This window comes from Tachypleus tridentatus, chromosome 1, assembly GCF_004210375.1.
Source record: "Tachypleus tridentatus isolate NWPU-2018 chromosome 1, ASM421037v1, whole genome shotgun sequence".
Classification (NCBI taxonomy): Eukaryota; Metazoa; Arthropoda; class Merostomata; order Xiphosura; family Limulidae; genus Tachypleus; species Tachypleus tridentatus.
In genome coordinates this window covers 129027448-129049495 of record NC_134825.1, presented here as the reverse complement: position 1 = coordinate 129049495, position 22048 = coordinate 129027448, and the positions used below count along the sequence as shown (strand labels likewise).

At 34.0% G+C, this 22048-nt stretch overlaps 1 protein-coding gene across 4 annotated transcripts in view; it reads right to left on the bottom strand.

Moving 5' to 3' along the window:
- LOC143223477 (uncharacterized) overlaps window positions 1-2549 on the bottom strand; it is a 35812-nt gene extending 33263 nt beyond the window's left edge. For all 4 annotated transcript variants that reach the window (XM_076451513.1, XM_076451523.1, XM_076451548.1 and 1 more), the window contains exon 1: window positions 2430-2549. The gene's annotated coding sequence lies outside the window, so the exon portion shown is untranslated. The remainder of the gene's footprint in view (window positions 1-2429) is intronic.
- Between the last annotated feature and the right edge of the window lie 19499 nt (window positions 2550-22048).

Genomic DNA, 22048 nt, shown 5'->3' with positions numbered 1-22048 from the left:
GACAGTGAATGTAAACGACTGTGTCAGACGTTGAAGCAATATTTTGAGAGAAAAATAAAATTTCATCAAAATTCCTTCTTTTCGATTTTATTCTCAACTTGATTCACACCCAAGAAAACAATCCTTGCAGGCTGAAGCATTGTTACATCAACCAGTAGACCCCGTTCTTCTCACTTTATGAATCCCAGCACACGTCATGACTGCTACAGAATTTTCAATCTTCGGTAAACCTTCAGTTATTCACAAAATGTAAGGCTTGTTTTCGGAAAACTTACTCGAAAATGGATTTTGTACATTTTTTATTTTATTTCTGTAGAAATTTATTTGAGTCACTTACAAAAATTAAGTAAATCGTATTAAAAATCTATGTATTATCACAATTATAGACAATTTTGATAACAAAATCGTTATAAACTGCTTTTAAACTCAAGCTTAATACTTTCATATGAAGCTTCACATTCTACTCTTTCTTACCTTCCTTTTAAACTCAAGCTTAATACTTTCATATGAAGCTTCACATTCTACTCTTTCTTACCTTCCTTTTAAACTCAAGCTTAATACTTTCATATGAAGCTTCACATTCTACTCTTTCTTACCTTCCTTTTAAACTCAAGCTTAATACTTTCATATGAAGCTTCACATTCTACTCTTTCTTACCTTCCTTTTAAACTCAAGCTTAATACTTTCATATGAAGCTTCACATTCTACTCTTTCTTACCTTCCTTTTTAACTCAAGTTTTCGCTATTAAACTGTGTTATGTATTTAAACTACATTTACTATGCTTCTACTCTTCCACGCAAACTCTATACTTAAATACGCAGCTTCAAAACTCAAACTCTACACTTTAGTACGCTTCTCTGAAATTCAGTCTCAACACTTTGATACTCTACTCTAAGACTGGACCTGTAAAATTCCATAGCTTACTTTGTAACTCAAACCCTACACTTACATAATTCATATTAAAAATAAAATTCCACATTGCTCTGAAACGGTTTGACACTTTTACACATTGCTTTAAAATCAAAACACTGCACTTTCACACACTTGTATAACTCAAATTCTACATTTTCAAAAGTTGCTGAAAAATACAAAGTCTACATTTCCGTACGTTGTTTTTCAATCCACACTCTACAGTTTCAATAATTACTCGAAAACTTAAATTCTATACTTTAATAAACTTGTTATAATAATATTGTTTAATTAGAAAATATCTTAGAAACATAAACTGGTGAAAACAATTTGGGCCTGGCATGGCCTAGCGCGTTAAGGCGTGCGCTTCGTAATCTGAGGGTCGCGGGTTCGCGCCCGAGTCGCGCCAAACATGCTCGCCCTCCCAGCCGTGGGGGCGTTATAATGTGACGGTCAATCCCACTATTCGTTGGTAAAAGAGTAGCCCAAGAGTTGGCGGTGGGGGGTGATGACTAGCTGCCTTCCCTCTGGTCTTACACTGCTAAATTAGGGACGGCTAGCACAGATAGCTCTCGAGTAGCTTTGTGCGAAATTCCAAAAAACAAACAAACGAAAACAATTTGCTTATTTCTGATCAGATTCAAGTAACGCCTGCAAAAAGTGTTTCTCTGCAGTACTGATATGCGAATGAGTTTCACTAACTTGAAACGAAAGAGGATGTGACGTGTCGGAACGAGGTCACTGCCATTGGCTAACCGATGCCCTAGCAGGATTCTGGCGAAAGCAAGTTTTTTACGTACGCTGATTTATTGTAACCATGAACTTTGAATAGTGTCAGGTCACATACCTACTTCACCTTTTCTCTTTCAGAAGTTTCTCTGAATGAGGCTGAAGTGGGGGGAGGGGATATTTGACAAGAATCTTGTAAAATCGACTCAAATAAGGTAAGTTATTAAATATTAAATATTATTCGTATTTTTTAAATTTCCACTACCGAAACAGTAACTAAAGTAAACCCTTTCTAAGAAAGACTACTTGCTTTGTGAGCGAATAAACAACTCTTTCGATGACACACTTGGGATAATTACTCCTCGTTAGAGCACATATCTCGCACATTCGGGTAACTTACAGAAGTTCATTTGTGATTTCAGCACAATATTAGATTTGTAAGAGAAATTGCAAGTAGTCTTTCGTCAGCTTTAGGTTTAACACGTTATCCCATAAATTATCAAGGGTAATCAAGTGCCTTTTATAAATTAGAAAAGCAGTAGTGCTGAAGAAAACGGACGAATACAGTTTTGTTGCTATTTTAAGCCTTAAGTATTGATAAGTTTTATGCTAAAGAAATTTGACTCAATAATAATAAACATAAGAACTATGCATACGCATAAGATTTGAAAAAAAATTGCATTAAAAATAATCAACCCATAGTCAAAAGATTAGTGACATAATTACATGAAATTTTAGTAAACACAATACACACATACACATACTTATATACATCGTGGTGAAAACTTACTATTTCTCACAGATAGTTGTAGTGTCTGGTTACCACTTGGTTCCTGTTCAAGTTCAAACGCTGTGTGATCTTTGCTTTCGGGCTACTGGTTGTTTCTTGAACACAAAACTGTCTCGCGCGCGAGCTTACATCACTTTTAAATTAGATGACTCACGCCTTGGGCCATCCTAGAAAAACGTAGAGCCTGATTGGTTTGTACACCTGTCCTCCGTTGAGAGAAGCGTCCTCGTGCACAGGTGAAGATGTAATTACACAAGCCTCGAGGTAAAGAAGCGAAATATAAGGGAAGGGGTGCAAAGAAAAAAGGGCTGTCACTTTCACTATCCGGCAATAGCAGTAAAGTTCTCAAGGTCTGCTTTGACATTTTCTGACTTTAGCTTTATCTACTGTACTTAACCGATGTTGGGCTAGACCTATAAGACATGACGTAACCAGTCACGTTCAGTTACTTTAATAAATGTGGTAAGTTATACCATTCGAGGAAACGTGATAAAGCTTTAAATTAATTTCATTCTGAGTATAGTATGTAACACTGTGGATAAAACACGACACCTGGCATATACTTCTATGTTTTTCTTTAGTGTAAATCTTAGAAACAAAGGAAGAATTTCATCTCACTCATTCAAATTTTGGAGTTTAATTCACGATAGTTTGTGACACTTCTCTCCTTTATTTATGGCCAATACCAAATATTTCTGTTTAAATAAAGAACTGTAAATGATAAACAGCTGTGACATAGTTTTCAAGTTATAATAAATTCTGATTCCATATCACAAAAAACAGCAGCCGAAATTCCCTTGTTAACGTCAAGAAAGTGATAGCACTTTCATCCAAAGTCAGGAATTATTAAAATCTTGGAAAGAAAATAATTATAACTGCAGAAAAATACAAGTCTTAATGATATACAATTGAAAAAAATTTAAACATGGTTTATTTCTTTCATCTGGGATATAAATTTTAACTAAATTAGATTAACTGGGCTCCTTCTGTATCGTATCCGTAGTTGAATCAAACGTCAGAGTTCAATATACTACCTCATATGCCTGCTTTTTTAAATCCCACTTTCGTAGAGTCATCGATAAACCTAAAGCTTCCAATCTCTTCTTTTATTAAACAATCTATAGTTATCCTGTATATGAAATGATAACAAAAGGTGCAACTCCCAACACCTGCCTAACGCACTATATGAAACCTGCAGAAAGCTAGATTGTAGTTTTTTTCTCCAAAGGTTCCAATCCAATGCGAACCGGCGCCTTCGAACCGCTCACGCCTTTCCTTTGCCTAGTCATGAAGTACAAAACACGAGGTTTCGCTCTGTTGGTTAATATCGAACATTATCTCAAAACTGCAGCTTTGAAACCATTTACCAGTCGAGATAACGCGAAACCTTAAACAAGCTTAACATTCCAAATCCTTTTCAAAATTCGTTCTTTAGAGATGCTGGTTTAAAAAGTGTTTGTTTCAGTTTCTTTTTATATACCATTTCAAAGTTATTAGCTCCAAAACAAAGACAGATTCGCGAGTTTTTAGAGCAATTAAATGTTACAAAAACGAAATTGTACCTGCTCAAATGAGTCAGAATTTATTATAATATAAATCAAACTCGTTGTGTTAAGTTATACAAATAATTATTTAAATGTAAATGATTCAATGATAAAAAAATATATTTCCCAGAAAATAACGGCCCTTTAGAAAAATATTCGTTCGTAATAAATGTAAGATATGAATGACTGTGTAAGAGAAAGGGTTATAATTACCATAACTTAAAGGGGCAGTATTGTTCCAGCTGTCGCTTAAATCACGGTGCATCACGTTTTACCGAAATCAGAACTTAAGCGTTAACTGTCTTAAGAATAGTTTAAAAAGTACAATAAAATTCTTCTCATTCATATTAAAAGCGCATTTTAAATAGTACTAAACAGCCAAAGATCGCATGCTATAAGCGAAAGTATTGTGTCGCATAAATTAAAGGATGAAGGGTAATATATGAAAGATGGTACTGGCGCCTTTAAAGCGGAGGTTATATTCGCTACAACACACGCGACAACTCACACCTCATTTGAGATCTGGTTTCTCCATTGAAGCATACGACATAACAGAAGCTAGATACACATATATTTTCGCAAATATGTCTTGTGGAGAGCGCAAAACTCTTTGACTGATGCTAACTTAACACGAGGATTATTGGTGCAAGTCAAACTAATGTTCGGAACTCGTGCTGTTCCAAACAGATATATACATTGTTATCGAAGTTAGCTATTACCATATAATAAGGATTAGGCACCTATTGTGGAATTTAATTTTGAAACATTTCGTCGGTATTGTGAATCCCGAAAGGGAACGAAAAGAAACAACTTAATGAACGCTCCTATATGAAAGTAATATTTCGGAATTAAAATAGTTTTCATGAAAATCGAAATACAAAATCATTTCAAGAAACACTTTTGTTTGGCTTGATAAGATCTGGTGGCTGGGGCGCTAGACTCCCAATGTACCAGTTATGGGTTCAATTTCCGTCAACGAACATGCTTCTTTCAGTCTTGAATGTCATAGAATGTGACAGTCAATTCTACAATTTGTTTGTAAATAGTAGCTCAAGAACTCACGGTGAATGGCATTGATTACCTACCTTCCCTCTAGCCCTAAATTAGCTTTGCTAGAAATTTAACTAAAGTACCAAACTCATTTTTGAAGGGAGCCATTACAAAATTCGCCCGTCCCATCATGTTATCATCTGGTTACATTTAAAGTAAAGTACTTTAAATGGTTTGTTTGGAATTTCGCACAAAGCTACTCAAGGGCTATCTGCGCTAGCCGTCCCTGATTTAGCAATGTAAGACTAGAGGGAAAGCACGTAATCATCACCACCACCGCCAACTCTTGGGCTACTCTTTAACCAACGAATTGTGGGATTGACTGTAACATTATAACGCCCCCACGGCTGAAAGAGGCGACCATGTTTGGCGTGACGGGGATTCGAACCCGACACCCTCAGATTACGAATCGAGTGCCTTAACCACCTGGCCATGCCGGGCCATTTTAAATGTAAAACACTCTTTTCAGTCCTCGATACATTAACTTGGTCTTTGGTAATTATTATTGATTTATTTCGTTACTTAATTAATTCTGTTATTGTTTATATAGAGAGGCAAAGACACATATTTCCCCTACCAGTATCATACGCATCTCTTTGAAGATAAGCGTATCTTTAAAACTAAAAAATTTTCCTACCAAAACACTTATGTCTACCTTAAAAAGAATTGCTTTTATATATTCTAGGTAATAAAGTTGTTGTTTTTTCTTGTTGGTGTGTGTGTGTGATTATTTTTTCTTACAGTTAAGCCACATCGAGTTATCTGTTGTGTCAGTCGAGGGGACTCGAACCCAAACATTTAGTATTGTGAATCCGTAGCCTTACCGCTGTTCCAGTGGGTAACTCCTGTTGGTATAAAGTGATTATTTTCGCTGGTTAAACAAGGCCTTGACGAATTATGTGACCAGATTATCCTGACGCTTCCTATGGTAAGCACTGTAGACAGATGCAGTATGGAAAATATAGAAAGAGTCTATCTTTTTATACAGTTTTTTTATCAAATACAAATAAACTGATAGTGAAAACGATAACTTTTCCTCCGCGGAAAAAGTAGACAATTGATATACAGAGAACAAATCTGTGTCCTTGAAATTTCTCGGAAATCGCAAGTATCTTCCTGCACATCCACTTGGTATAAAATGTATAACCTTCCACTGTAGAGACTGAAGACTAAATACAATGTATTCCTGTACCGGTTTTTCAAGGATCAGACCTAATTTATTCTATTGTATGGAAAAAGTTAGAGTCTTGATTTAACAGACTTTATCAAAACTACCTTATAGGCTTGAAAACTCTTTGAGAAATTTAGTAGGGCCTATAGACAATGGGATTAATTGCACGTGGCACTGACCTTTCTCTTTCTGGACGCACAATAATCTAAACCCGGCAGAAAGATGCTATCAGGTTAGGATTAAACTCAGAAGCATACATTTGGATAGTGCTTTGCAGACAACGTTTTCAACCAGCTTAGCTTTCGGGTTATATCGCTTTTAGTTGCTGTTTACAAATTCGAATCGGTTTTCCAAGCTTAAATTAACTTTCTTCCCTTTAGAATTTATGTATTCTAAAACATTATATTAATTCTAGTTTCAATAAAAATAATAATTAACAATATATATACACTGATGCAATCGTGTTAACTAATCTTATAATAATAAACCAACATGTACAACTCAGTATTAACACTTACGAGGTGTTAGAAAATATATACATACATTTTGTAAAGAAAAAACTGCACAAAGGGTTATTTGTATTGTGCTCACTGCAGGACTGGAGGCCTAGTTTTACCGTTATAAGCCATCAGGCTTACAACTGAGCCACTTGTTGGTGGGGGGAGTAAACAACGATGAAACTTAAACTTATATTTTTAAATTATTAAACTTCTGTATAAAAATAGAGAGGGTGTTCTGTCATTCAATATGACAGTTAAATCTCATTCCTTTCAATATGACGGTTGAATCTCATTTCTTTCAATATGACAGTTGAATCTCATTTCTTTCAATATGACAGTTGAATCTCATTCCTTTCAATATGACGGTTAAATCTCATTCCTTTCAATATGACGGTTAAATCTCATTTCTTTCAATATGGCGGTTAAATCTCATTCCTTTCAATATGACGATTAAATCTCATTTCTTTCAATATGACGGTTAAATCTCATTCCTTACAATATGTCGGTTAAATCTCATTTCTTTCAATATGACGGTTAAATCTCATTCCTTACAATATGACGGTTAAATCTCATTCCTTTCAATAAGACGGTTGAATCTCATTTCTTTCAATATGACAGTTGAATCTCATTCCTTTCGATATGACGGTTGAATCTCATTTCTTTCAATATGACAGTTGAATCTCATTCCTTTCAATATGACGGTTAAATCTCATTCCTTTCAATATGACGGTTAAATCTCATTCCTTTCAATATGACGGTTAAATCTCATTCCTTTCAATATGACGGTTGAATCTCATTTCTTTCACTATGACAGTTGAATCTCATTCCTTTCAATATGACGGTTGAATCTCATTTCTTTCAATATGACAGTTGAATCTCATTCCTTTCAATATGACAGTTAAATCTCATTCCTTTCAATATGACGGTTAAATCTCATTTCTTTCAATATGACGGTTAAATCTCATTCCTTTCAATATGACGATTAAATCTCATTTCTTTCAATATGACGATTAAATCTCATTTCTTTCAATATGACGGTTAAATCTCATTCCTTTCAATATGACGATTAAATCTAATTTCTTTCAATATAACGGTTAAATCTCATTCCATTCAATATGACGGTTAAATCTCATTTCTTTCAATATGACGGTTAAATCTCATTCCTTTCAATATGACGGTTAAATCTCATTCCTTTCAATGTGACGGTTAAATCCCATTTCTTTCAATATGATGGTTAAATCTCATTCCTTTTAATATGACGGCGCTCCTAAAACTGAATTCTTGTTGTTTTAGGAGGAAGAACGATTTTTCCTTATTCTTCGCGACTATTTAACAGTTTTGTTACAAACTTCAGAAAACGTTCAATAGGACCAAGCATTTAAAACAGTTATTTTAGGACATCATGAATGTATTGATGTCTTCGAGTTTAAAATGGGACACACATGTAGAACGCTACGTATGTCATATGTAGAAATGATTATGTAATTTTCTGTTCAAATGAAATTTATAAAAATTGATATATATTAATCCAATCTAGTAAAATACACCGAAATCTCACTAGGTGAAATACAATTTTTTTACAAAAATAATTTATTTAGTTTCACGAAGGAAAGCTTGCGGAGAGGTATAAAAATATTTGCAATTTCTGTTGAGCTTTTTAGTTTTTTTAAATTAAATATAATTCTTTAAAAACATTGAAAAAATGTATGTTCATCTTGCCGAATAGTGGAATGTGACTGCCACTTTTATATGGCTCTCTCAGTGCGTCAAAGGGCTGAGAATATGAATTCTCAGACCTCCTGTCTGAGAATACTAACTACTGGGCGCGTCCGGACCATAAGGATGATATACATACATATATATATATATATATATAAAAGATTATCGAACTATAACATGATTTTATCACAGATAAAAAAATATATGAAAATAATTCAACCAATTAAAGGTTGACTACTGTTTTGAGAAGAATAGAAAATCACCTGTTCGTGTTGTCAGTGAAAAATGTGTGTTTGTGTGTTTATATAAACGCTAAACGCTTGAAAATCTTTTTATATTTAATAGAACATAAGGTACATAACAACATAAGCATTTTGTTTTTATTTCACTGTGATATTAATCACAAGACTATTAATGTTTTAATTTTAATGCTATATTAACGTGATTCGACTTGTTTTATATACGTTAAAACGAATGATTCTACACTTTAAAAGTTCAAGTAACTCTGAAAGGATTAAGGATTAAGTTTTGGTAACAATCAATATCTTAGATAAAAAAAAAGGATGATCTGTTTAGTTACTCCTAACAAAATTCCACGAAAAGTTATCTTAGTACAAGTACCAACTTGGTTTTTAATTTATACAGCTTTAACATTTATGTTATTACCTGATTATAATTTTAGATATTGTAACGTTTCATATGGTCAAATAAACTTATATAGCACTTGGAAAATATATTTTAATTTCAAAAATCCACCTTTGAGCTGATATTTGTAAGATACCTCATTGCTTCTAGACTTTAAATATGCCATTTTTTACACTATTCACTGAAACAGGTACAACAGATCCAAGTCAGTTTTCTTAAAATTAAATATTAGAGTCGGTTAACAGAATATTTTATGTATATCGTCCTACTGTGTTTTATCACTGTGTAGAAAGAGATAAACGGACAAGAGCTGTATAACAAGCAGACCTTCGTTGGTCTCATCGGAAACTTTCTTGGTCACGAAATCATGTGTTTTAGTTCTTCTAAGTCTCCATGATTTGGCGCCACTGTACAGATTTAATTGGCTTTGCACTTCTCGCGTGACTCGACAGTCAAGCCGAAGAAACTATTTGGCCTTGACAAGGTCAGCAGCTCTGTTCTTTTCAGAGAACCTCTCATAGGTGACGTCATGTACAATACAAGCTTAGATGTAATTGTTTGTTGCATGCAATGTTCACGGATTTTTAATCTTTTTTATGTATGTTTAATCAAGTCATACCTTGAACAATTAGAAATAAGTCTTTTTAACTAGTCAATCACTCATAATGAGTTTTGTGGCGTCAGATAAAAGTTCCTGCGTTAAGTAAGGCAAATACTGATTTTTAAAAGAACTGAAAATGTCATGTATTTGAAAGTAACTAACGAAAATGCCTCCCACTTATCTGTAGGAAGAAACTTTGAGAGGCGTACGATTTTATTTAACAAGATTGTTTGTTATTTGTGTATCACTGGGAAAAAAGGCTTAGATTCGATAGCATTGTGTTCTGTAAAAACAGACAAAGATACCGAGTCGTAGAGTTGTAAGATCTTAGGTTAAGAAAACTAATTTGTCGTGCTTTAAAACATACTGTTATGGATTATTCTTTGTACAGCAATAGGCTGTAGCGTAAAGTATGCTAGTATAAGAAACTAAAAATCAGAATGTTCACTTCTTACAAAGAAAATTGCTTAGCTATGGGACTATTGAGTAAAACGTAGAATTAAGTACCCGTTTCCAGTAATTACGAGGACAAAATGATGAATGAACATTATCATGAGAAAGTTGAAAGAAAAAGTGAATTTTGGATACGTGTAATCATCTACAGAATAACCTGTAAAATGGGATAAGTGTATTTATATCATTAAAGGCTACAGAATAACCTGTAAAATGGGATAAGTGTATTTATATCATTAAAGGCTACAGAATTACCTGTAAAATGGGATAAGTGTATTTATATCATTAAAGGCTACAGAATTACCTGTAAAATGGGATACATGTATAAATAAAGGGATAAACTTAGAAAATAAAATGAGATTATCCAACAGCGAGAGAGTCAATGAAATGGGTAACTCTGTAAAACAGGATAAGTATGTTCATGCAACTGAGGGGAGGTCAGAATTAATATATATATCACAATGTGGATGTGTTTAATCGTAAAGATCAGGGGATGAATTTCAATTGTGAAATGGTTTATTAAGCTGAGGGGAGACCAACAAAACGTCTATTTACAAAACTCAGAGCTTAAATAAAAATGCGATCAAAGTGTTTAAGACTGCTGTTAAGCAAAAAAACAAAGGAAAATAAAATCAATACATTCTTGAAGATTAATTAAACATCTTCCTGAAGTAACTGTAACCTAAAATGGATATTTTGGGCAGTTATCTTTATTGTCTGCTGTCTTCGCTTGCCAGTAAATTGCAGAGAACATTAAAAAGAGCCCAGACTTGTTATAAAAATACGCTTTTCAAACATTATAAAGCAAGTGTTTTTTTTCTTTGAGAACGACGATGGAGTGAAATAGTAGCAAATAAGTAAACATACCCTACTTTATTTCTGTTTCTTAAGTTGGTCTTATAAACATTGTAATATATAAAAAATTACTAGTGATGGACATCGAATGATTTAATGTTACAGAAAAATCAGGAATTTTAGGCCTCCCATTTCTTTATATTTTGACCAACCCAAACGAGATTTTGCACAAAGATACTTTGCTACACAGGCTAAAGCATGCTAAAATTTGTACCGTTCTTGCAAATTTTACAGGAATCAAAGGTAACAAAATCGTAATTGTTGTTAATAGTTTTGATTTGCGCCATGCCAGAAATTAAATACAACATGGCCATGTCGAAAATCGGGTCTTATCTACTCAATGATTACCTGTAAAAACACTTTGAGTTATTTTCATATTAAGTATATCTTTTGTGCTTTATGTTCCCTTCCCCCTGCTTTCAATGTCATTCTCTTTTTAAACCTGATGTATTCTGGTGATCCTATCGAATAAGGTGAATGCGGGGAGCCATATTGCATTTGCCTGAGAGTATTGACCTTTCTTGTCTCTGCATTCACAACAGGAACTTACATTTTGGTTTGGACACCTGGAGGAAAGTTCGTGATATGTTTATTTAGTAAGTACGCAACCAAAGATCATTGTGTTTTGGATTATTACAGTACATAGTATTGGTGAAAGGTTATCTAGTTGGATTACTAGATTACAAAGAGAAAACAGAATGATGCTTGACTTTAGCAACCTTACTCTGACTGTTTCCAACAATATTGAAGTCACTGTTTTAAACTTCTGTCTGTTTTGTAGGTTCGGCACCGAGACAAATTGAACTTTTTGTGTTTTAGACAGTACCGGAGACAAACTACAGGGCACTTGCTTGAAATGCTCGATACTTTGTGCCCCATTATTCCTCAAACCCTAGCGTGATGACAACCTTAGTTCTGTCTCATTGAAGTACTCCATCGTTTATTGACGTTTCTTCGAGAAATTTTATCTGTTTCATTGGTAAATAATAATTTAAAACAAATACTGCAAATTTCGAAAACGTCGAGGTCTTTTGTTCTCTTTCTAAATCGCCAATAAAAAAAATCGTGTCAGTTGTTTATTTTATTCGGAATTATTAAAATAATTATGTTCACTCTATGTTAACGTGATTAAAATTATTTTCACGTTTGCACTTTTTTTATTTCTATGTTATATTTTACTGGTACTTTTAGTAGTAAATCTTCAAATAGGGTCAGATTTCAGTTATCAGTGAAAACAAGGTGTACAGAAAAAACGGCATTTTTTGAAAAGGCGTTTCTTTCTCTTTAATTCTTTCTCAGAAGAACACAATGTAAGCTTTGTAATCTCCATATTTTTACACACTCACGTCTTTCCCAGTCTTTCTAGTGGTACAACGGTATATCTGCTTGCTTACAATGCTCAGAAACCGGGTTTCAATATTCTTGGTGGGTAGAGCACAGATATCCCATTGTGTAGTTTTGTGCTTAAGGACAAACAAAGAAACAAATTTTCTATCAATAGCTATTCACGGGTCAAATGCATTTGTAAAGACTAGTTATATATAAAAATATCTTACAGGGAAAGTTTTTGTAAAACTTTTTACATTTGTTCTTCTAAATATTTTACTTAACTTTCAATACTGAATGGAGTAAAATGCAGTAAATGATATAATTTTTTGTAAGTGATACATTTTACTGTGTTAATATGAAATTTTACTAATATACATAAGCACTGAAATGGCACGATACTTATGACTAATATATATCAATATACATATATTGCAGTGAAGACCTTTGAAAATGTGATAAAGTTAGCACAGAATAGTAGCCTACTAAAACAGTTGCTGTCGAAATATGTAAATAAAAAACACACATCAAGGTCTAATACTTCCGATAAGAAATTGATGTATATATTGAGTAAAGCATTACTGTCATGACAGACTGTAAAGGAGTAAAAATAATAAATATACGTTACCTGGATACGCTGTTTTTGTTGATTTACTACACAACAATGTCCAGCTCTCGTATGAGTTATTTGACAGAAAAGTATTAATAAGACGTTGTAAACTAAACGAAGACGATAAAATACAACGACACACTGGCATGGAATTCAATACGACAAGATTATGGCTTCGAACAAAAAGCGAAACAGGACTTTCATGGTGATACAATAGAATAGAAGAATATGATTAAAATACAGGTTAAATGGGAAATAAACAAATTGGACATTATAGCGCTTTGTTTGTTTTGACGTTATACCTCTCACTTTGAATATGCTCAATAGCAGTGGAGAATTACTCCTAATTTAATAGTGTTATTGTGAAACTTTGTCTGATAATCGCTTTCTGTCTGAAATCAAAGTAATAAACATGGTAAATAGACAATTATTATAAGTTTGCAGATGCCTGTGAATATTTTCAATAGTTCTTATGAATAATTATTGTTTATCATCACATTTATTTACCATTGTTTTATGTCGAGGTAAAGCTTAAATCAAGGTATTATAGTTTGTTATGTTGAGATAAAGCTTAAATCAGGGTATTATAGTGTTTTATGTCGAGGCAAAGCTTAAATCAGGGTATTATAGTGTTTTATGTTGAGGTAATGCTTAAATCAAGGTATTTAGTGGCGAAAGGAAGATCAGATAAGGGTATGACTGTTCTGCAGAACAGTAATGATCAGATTAGATTGTGTTCTGCAGCAAAATCAAGGTTAGGCGAAGTTACCTGACAACTAGTAAACAAAAAATTTAAAAAATCGTATTCTCGTTTAAAAGAAAACATAAAACTGGAAAAATAAGGCTTTATACACATTATAGTACTATATTATGTGTTATAAACAGTGTTTATCTACCATCTGTGTTGGTTGACATAGTTTGTTGAAAGATTTAGCTTGTGGAGAATAAATACACAAACTACTTATACCATTTCTTTACATTCCTTCAATTCAGTTATTTGAGTACTTTTACAAAGATTTATAGTTCCCCCTTCAAACAAAAACATGACAGTGCCCTTTATTCCCTTATTATACTTTCACAGAAATCACCAAAATATCCAATGGTCCTTAATGAATGTTACGATTACTAGGTCAGTACATTAAATCCGAGGTCAAAATCATTAAGTAAGAAACTGAAATAGAATATTTTTTTTTCTGAAGAATCCCACTTAGAAAATAGGTCACGTGACATAATGAGCTCACCAATCGGTTACAAGTTGTAAGTACAATTAAAGTACTTCAATGAATGATGCATTTACTTTAGCAATTATCGATGCACACCTTTTTTGCTCACATCATTGAATTTTAAGATGAGTTAAGGAAACTGTTTGCAAGTTTTGTATGAAAAGTTTCCCTGCTTGATGATGGTGGTGGAGAAAACAAAAGCAAGTGTTTTATCTTTGTATGTGTGTGTGTGTGTGTGTGTGTGTGTGAGTGCGTGCGCGTGTGTCTTGATAAACTGTGATAACAAGAAATACATCAGATAAATCAGTGGTTTCTAACTTGTGTTACATGTACCTCCCAGGGGTATGCGGAAAACTTTCTGGGCATGCGCGAGAGCCTTTGGACAGCAATAAAAAAGAAAATAAACTCTGTATTCCACTAGCCAGCACTTACCGTGTGTGTGTTGTTGACTCAACCCCGAATTATTTCCTTTTATTTAACTTTTTGTTAATTCAAACCACTATTTAGTTGTTTTTTTAATATATATATATATATTCCTCAGAGGTACCTAGCTAACTGAAAGGACTGATTGGGAGAGGTGGGAAAAGGGTATAAAACATAAAAAGTTTGGAACCACTACATCAAAGTATTAGTAAAAAACTGGAAGTAAAATATTATGTAGCACTTTTATTGTTTTAACACCGACACGTTTCTGAAAAATTTAAGTAATTTCCCTTAAAAGTCAAAAACCAAGCGCAGACAAAATATTTGTTTTCACTGTAGTCGTGCAGATCGCATTGACTTGTCAGACATTCGGCGCCTTTAAATTTTTTGCTCTGTTAGGCGTTCAGAAAGTCCAAGGTGAATTTAATGTTTGTTTCTGCCTTACTTGTTATTTTTTAGAGTGTTCCAGCGAGACGTAATGCTCTGCTAGAACCCAGCTGTATCAAAATTTCCACGTGGTTGACAACTCTTTTCTTTTAGTTACAGTTCCGTCAGAAGATCTGTTTTGTACTTATAGATGCAAACACACGCTGTCTAAAGCGAGCCCTTGCAGTTGTACTTATTTATTTATTACATGCTGCGTTAAGAAGAACAACAAAAAATACCGGTTTCGAGAGTAGACTGACTCTTCAATGTAATGAAAGAAAAGAGCGTGACACTGACTCGACTCTCAACGTGTCACCAAATGCTGAACATTGGGAAGTTCAAACGTTGTCTGCTTAAAATCTAGATCCAGTACATGGTGTGAACAGGAATAACTTGTGTAGAGTTAAGCAAATATAACACAGTTTGGATATCTTATGTGTAAAATATATGTACTGGTCTGCCACTTAAGCATAAGATGTGGCCCATCTATTATCATGCTAAATGAAACTAGACAATATGTATGTGGATTAGTAATGTTGAAGTGTATGCGAGACAGGCGGATGTGATCGAGTATTCGCGTACGTGAGTATGAAATAAATTAAATGGTGCGAGGAAGGTACAAAATCTACACGATAAATATTCCCGACACCTAGTTACGCATTACTTTCTGTGCATAAGTCTATAGAATAATATCAAAAACTTGATAATACAATGGCTAAGAAGCGTTAAAATCAGAAAAACAAATAGCGTGATTGTATCAGTTTAGAAGAACTGTAGTATAGGCTGCATTGGTCGTGACACTTCTTTATCTAGTATCAACGCCTTTCAATGAACAAATTCCAGGGTGTCGGGCTTCCAGACTTTGACCTTAAAAGACGCATTTGCAGCCACTTTGAAGAGTGCGTGGAACTTTAGACAGCGAGTTTCCAAACGCTGTTAATTGGTCAAAATTTTGAAGTAACAATGCAAGACGAGTTGGACCAAAACAAGGCAGTTTCCGGTTGATGACATTGTGCACGTTCGTTTATGTACATCACCATTGCAAATAATAATATTGTATGTCTGTTCGTTTTTGGATTTTGCGCAAAGCTACACGGAGGCTATCTGCGCTAGCCGTCCCTAATTCAACAGTTTAGGATTACAGGGAAAGCAGATAGTCATCACCACCCACCGCTGACTCTTAAGCTACTCTTTTGTCAACGAATAGTGGGACTGACCACACATTATAACGAACCCATGGCTGAAAGGGCGAGCATGTTTAGTGCGACAGGAATTCGAACCCGCGACCCTCAGATTACCAGTTGAGCACCATAAGAACTTGGCTACGCCGGGCCAACGAATAAACCTTCTCCATATATATATATATATGTGTGTGTGTTTGTGAGTGTGTATGCGCACGTATGTTATTTATGTGCATGTGTGCGTGTATGCGATTTATATGCGTATGTGGGAGTTATAAATATATGTACATGTGCGTGCGTGTAAATTTATGTGGTTTGTATGTGGGTATGTGCGCGTACGTACGCGGGCATGTATTTGCGTTTATATGCCCAGGTATTTGTGTGTGGAAGTAGTGGTTGGATTGCGTGATAACATGTTCTGTGTAGGTTTAGGGACATGACTTATAACAGAGCTACTCTGAAGTGAAGTTACATTTGCCACCAGGTGCCACTGAGCTCCTTTGATCACTTATAAAGGGAACTTAAGTCCTTGAACCATTACAGTTTGAAGACATTTAGGTACTTTGATTTCGGTTTTAACGATAGCTTCACATGTTTCAGCAGGTCATAATCAAGTTATTAAAACAGCACGCATGACCGCTATCAATAGGATGAAGTTCTTCTGACTTAACTAAACCTATAACCTCTTATTTGTTACTTTTTATGAGTTTTTCTTTTACCTCTATATTTTTAAGAAGAGAGAGAAGACCTAAACAGATCAACTACTAATTAAAATTGTGATAATGAAGTATGCTGTAGATATTTTTTTATTTTTTTTTACAAAACACTCTGGGTTTATGTAGCCCCTGTTTCCTCGTTCCTGTTAATGGGACGTGGGAATTACCACACTCACCATATTACAAATATTAGCATTATTAACTGCTTCTGGTTACTATATAGATCACAACTAAAACGTAATTAATAAATTAACGGAGCCGATTGTGTGAAATAACGAACTGACTAGAAACACATAATGCTGCAAATCAATAACACACGTAACAGAAAATATACAAAAGCTATATAAATCAGTAATATGAGTACCCTCTCTGTTTATGATATTTTCATCCCCAGCCCAAATTTCTGAAGCTTGACCAGCTTAGAGTTTATTGGGCGTCGATCCATATACTAAGCTAACAATGCAAAATAATTTACATAACTGTAAACTCTAATATTATAATAATAATAACAGTAATATTCAAAATAACATTATTGAAATTGAGTTCAAAACTTCATGACAAAACAAGTAAAAATCAGCTGTATATTTTAAGATCCAAACACGTTAGAAATACGCGAAATCTGAATAACTTACAAATGTCCAATTAGTCCAATAATAATAACCGTATTTACAATGTACAAGTAGTCCAAAAACTGTAACTGTATTTGTAACATTCAAATAGTTCAACAACAATAACTGTATTTACAATGTTCAAGTATTCAAGCAACAATAACTGTATTTACAATGTTCAAGTATTCAAGTAACAATAGCTGTATTTACAATGTTAAGGTAGTCCAACGATAATAACTGTATTTATAATATTCTAGTCAACAAGAACCGTATTTACAATATTCAAGTAGTCAATCAATAATACCCGTATTTATAATATTCAATTAGTACAAAAATATTAGTTGAATTAACATTGATCAAATAATCAAACAACAATGACTGTATTTACATTGTTCGAGTAATCACACAACAATAACTGACCAATATGTTTTAAAAGGTTCTAACGTAGAGTGAAAATAAATGCAACATTAGTTGCAAAGCAAATAACATGTAATTATTATTGTAACATTTTAAGTCAAATAATGAATAAAAAAAGTTATTGAAAAGCGTATCAGTTAGATTTAAAATATTTCCAGTAATCTCTTGGATACTACAAATTAAATCATCACTTTTTGTTTTTAACAGTTAATTTTACATCCATAAAGTTTTATATAATACGTCACTCGTTTACGACCATGTACATAGATAAATAGATATGAACTGCTTGTTCTCGTACACAAATTGAACTGAATGAAACTAAATCTACTCGAGCAACACCTGTACCGGTTTGGTTTGAATTTCGCGCAAAGTTACAGGAGAGCTATCTGCGCTAGCCGTCCCTAATTTAGAAGTATAAGACTAGAGGGAAGGCAGCTAGTCATTACCACCCACCGCCAACTCTTGGACTACTCTTTTACCAAAGAATAGTGGGATTGTCCGTCACATTATAACGCCCCCACGGCTGAAAGGGCAAGCATATTTGGTGTGACGGGGATTCGAACCCGCGACCCTCAGATTACGAGTCGAGTGCCTTAACCACCCGGCCATGCCGGGCCGCCTATATGGGAACTTGTTTAAATAACTAATTTATTACAATTCTAAGCCGTGCCATAAAATAGTTTTTTATGTGTTTGTTTTTATAATTAATTTTGCATCAAAAAAAACCAGTTAAAAGCATATATAAAAGCTCAAAATGATTTTCTTGTCTTTTTACATATGTGAGGAATTTGAGAATATGCTAATTTGAATGGAAAGCCTGTAACTAAAACAAGATTGGGCATGTACATATACGTTAAGTTCGAATCCCCATCACACCAAATATGCTCGCCCTTTCAGCCGTGGGGCCTTTTATAATATGACAATCAATCCAACTATTCGTTGGCAAAAGAATATCTCAAGAGTTGACGGTGGGTGGTGATGAGTAACTGCCTTCCCTCTATCTTACACTGCTAAATTAGGGGCGTCTAGCGCAGATAGCCTTCGAGTAGTTTTGCGCAAAATTCAAAAACAAACAAACACATATATGTTAAATGCTCGGCTGAGCAGGCAAAGATTTATGGAATTTTTTACACGTAGTGCATTAGGTCACACCTGACAAGTAATATTGTGAATAGTGAATTCAATAGATGAACCAGTGTCCAGTAAAATTTATTTTTTAAATAAAAATCCTTTTTACTGATACCGTTGCAATAGTTTAAACTAAGACTTTGGTAGATAAAAAGGTTTCAGAACGACAAATAATATTCCCGCCGATGGCTTAGCGTAAAGTCTGAAGACTTATAGCTCTAAAGACGATACCCTCAGAGGGCAGAGCTTGGATAATCCATAGGGTAACAGCTCAGGCTTTTAAACCCTCATACTGAATTAAACTTAACACCAAATAATATCAAAGTATAAGAAAATATTATATAAACAAGCAAAAATCCATTCATCTGGATGTAACAAAGTTTAGGACGACCTATATCATTTCAATTTTGTTATTATAATTTCCGCTACATAGTTACGCTTTCGTTCAATCCCATGAAGTACGAAAAGGCCATCTTATTAGATTTATGCAGTTTGTAAAAGTTTATGCGTGTTTGAAGTGGTATATTCTTTTGGAGAAAGTAGCGTTCAATATGTCTTGATATTTTGTGTGTGTGTATTGTATTTCACAGTCCACGTTCAAATAAAAATGGTAAAATGCTCGACAACGCGTCTTCACGCAATATTCCCATTACATAAGAAAATCCAAAGTTCTTATACCCGAAATTACTGTTAAACAAAATAAAAGCTATTCCAGTTGTTTACTAGGTAGCTTTTGAGCTGATGTAACCAGCCAACTTCATTATATGTACGTATATAATCTTGGGAATGTTTATTTGCTTGTTCATAATCATTGTAATTCTGGGCGTTGAATATTGCTTTTCTTTACCAGTTACACTTCTGAATCTCTTTCTTAATAATGTGCCTCTCAGTCGTCTAAAGGTTTTCTTTTGAACTTGCCACAAAATAATTACGAACTGATTGTTCACAATGGTTAATCTTAAATGTAGATTATTATTTAAGAGCGTGACTGGCCTGTCAGAGCTTATGTAAATAATAACTTCAGTTAAGTTAATTACGACTCAGTTGACAGCTGGAACAGTACGTCTCTATATATATTTAACTTTAAAAAATATATACGCTCCATAAAAAAAAACTGAAGATTGAATCTTAATACTTGGAACAAAGAGAAGATGATAATGTACACAAAGTTGAAGAATACTGGAATTTTTTGAATAAGTTAAGATCAAATTGAGTTTAGTCATCTCAAGGCGTTATTCTTAAAAGCAAGAAACAAAGACAGCTCATGTTGCGACATCCAGAATGATTGTAATATGAGCATACGCAAGCTCAAGGTAACTACATCAGCTGAACCATAAATTTTTTATTATCTAGTCATTGGAACCCAAGGTCGTGATGAGAGGATGAATAGAAGTGGGCTATCATCTCATGGGTCTAGGTACCATATCGGCAATTCTAAGGTTGATGACCTTTACACTTAATTCTACTATGTGCTAAAACGTAAGATGAATCATATGTACACTGCTTTCTAAAACATCTCTTAAACAAATTCCAAGCTGCAGAACTCTAACCGTTTTTAGATCTTTTTTGCCACAATATGCAATATAATGACGAAAAACAACCAGAGCCAATATTTCTCAAAACATTAAGAAAACGTCACCAGTCGGAATAGAACATAAACAGTTTCTTGTTGTTTTTCTTTCACGCCCAAATTTTAAGGTTGAAAGACTTAAGAAACTGCATTGACTTGGTTACAAATTAATCTTCTTTTGACCTCTTTTAAAGTTTCTAGTTGATCTTCTCAAAACTAATCATTTCATTACCATAAGGGATGGACATGGCATAGTGAATAACGTGTATGGCTACGGATCTTTAGGTCCAAGGTTCGAGCTCGCTATCTACTGCTCAGCATGCTACGTACTTTCAGCTGTGTAAATGTTACAAAAGTAACAGTCATTCCTGCTATTCGGTTAAACCGTGTAGGAGGTTGGTGTTTCTAACTAGTTGTTTTTAATCAGCAGTTCTAAGTTATAAACTCTTGTGTCTGAATCTTGAAATGTCTGACCTAGCCATATGTCACACAAAATGTCATTAAGTTTGGTGAAGCGTTGATAAAATTTTGAAACCATATAAGTTTTCCCCTTTTCCTTTCGCTGAAAGTACTATATATTTGTAGCTATGCACCACATTTTAAAGCGTTCGTACTTAAATATTACAATATTTGTCCTTTTGTCGACGATAAGCACTCTCTAGTATACCAGAAATAAAACCAAATGATATTTTTCACGATTTAAACACACACAGAAAGAATATACTCTCAACGTTTCGGTTAAAATCCTCTTAGTCCAAAAGTGAGAAACTCTTTAACACATTATTAATATTTATCATTGCGACGATTTTATGTATAAAAAATATCCGAAATAATGGAGATCACAGACGACAAAATAAACTGATAAGTAGGTGAAGAGCTCAAGAGCCGACACTAGACAGTGATATGTCGCCCATCTGTCTAGACAACAGAGCGGACACACAGACTCAAACCTTTCCTCACTGAGATACCGACTAACGATAATACATTTCTTGTGTTGTTTCTTTCAAGAAATTGATGAGATCAAATACAATGAGTAAAACTGAAATACCGCGTCCCCAATTAATTGTTGCCTGAAGAAAATGATTGGTGGAGAAATCGGCTTTTGTCAAGCTCGTGAACAGTTATGATGATACACAAAAAAAGAGAGGAAATAAAACGAAGTCGAAACGAAACTTTGGTCTAAAAGATTAAAAACAATCTGCATATATATATGTGTAAAGGTTCCAGCTGGTGCAGCTCCTGTTACGAAAGAAATGACATCGGAATTCTAGTTTGCGCACATCTTGTCTATTCATGTAGGAAGAACATCTAAGGCATTGACATTGAAAAAATACATACATAAAACTTTTATTTCTGGTTTAGATTTTTTTTCTTATACTTTACACCCAACAGGAAAGGAGTGACAAAAAATAACAAAAACGTGAGACTGACAACTAAAAATTAAATACCATCT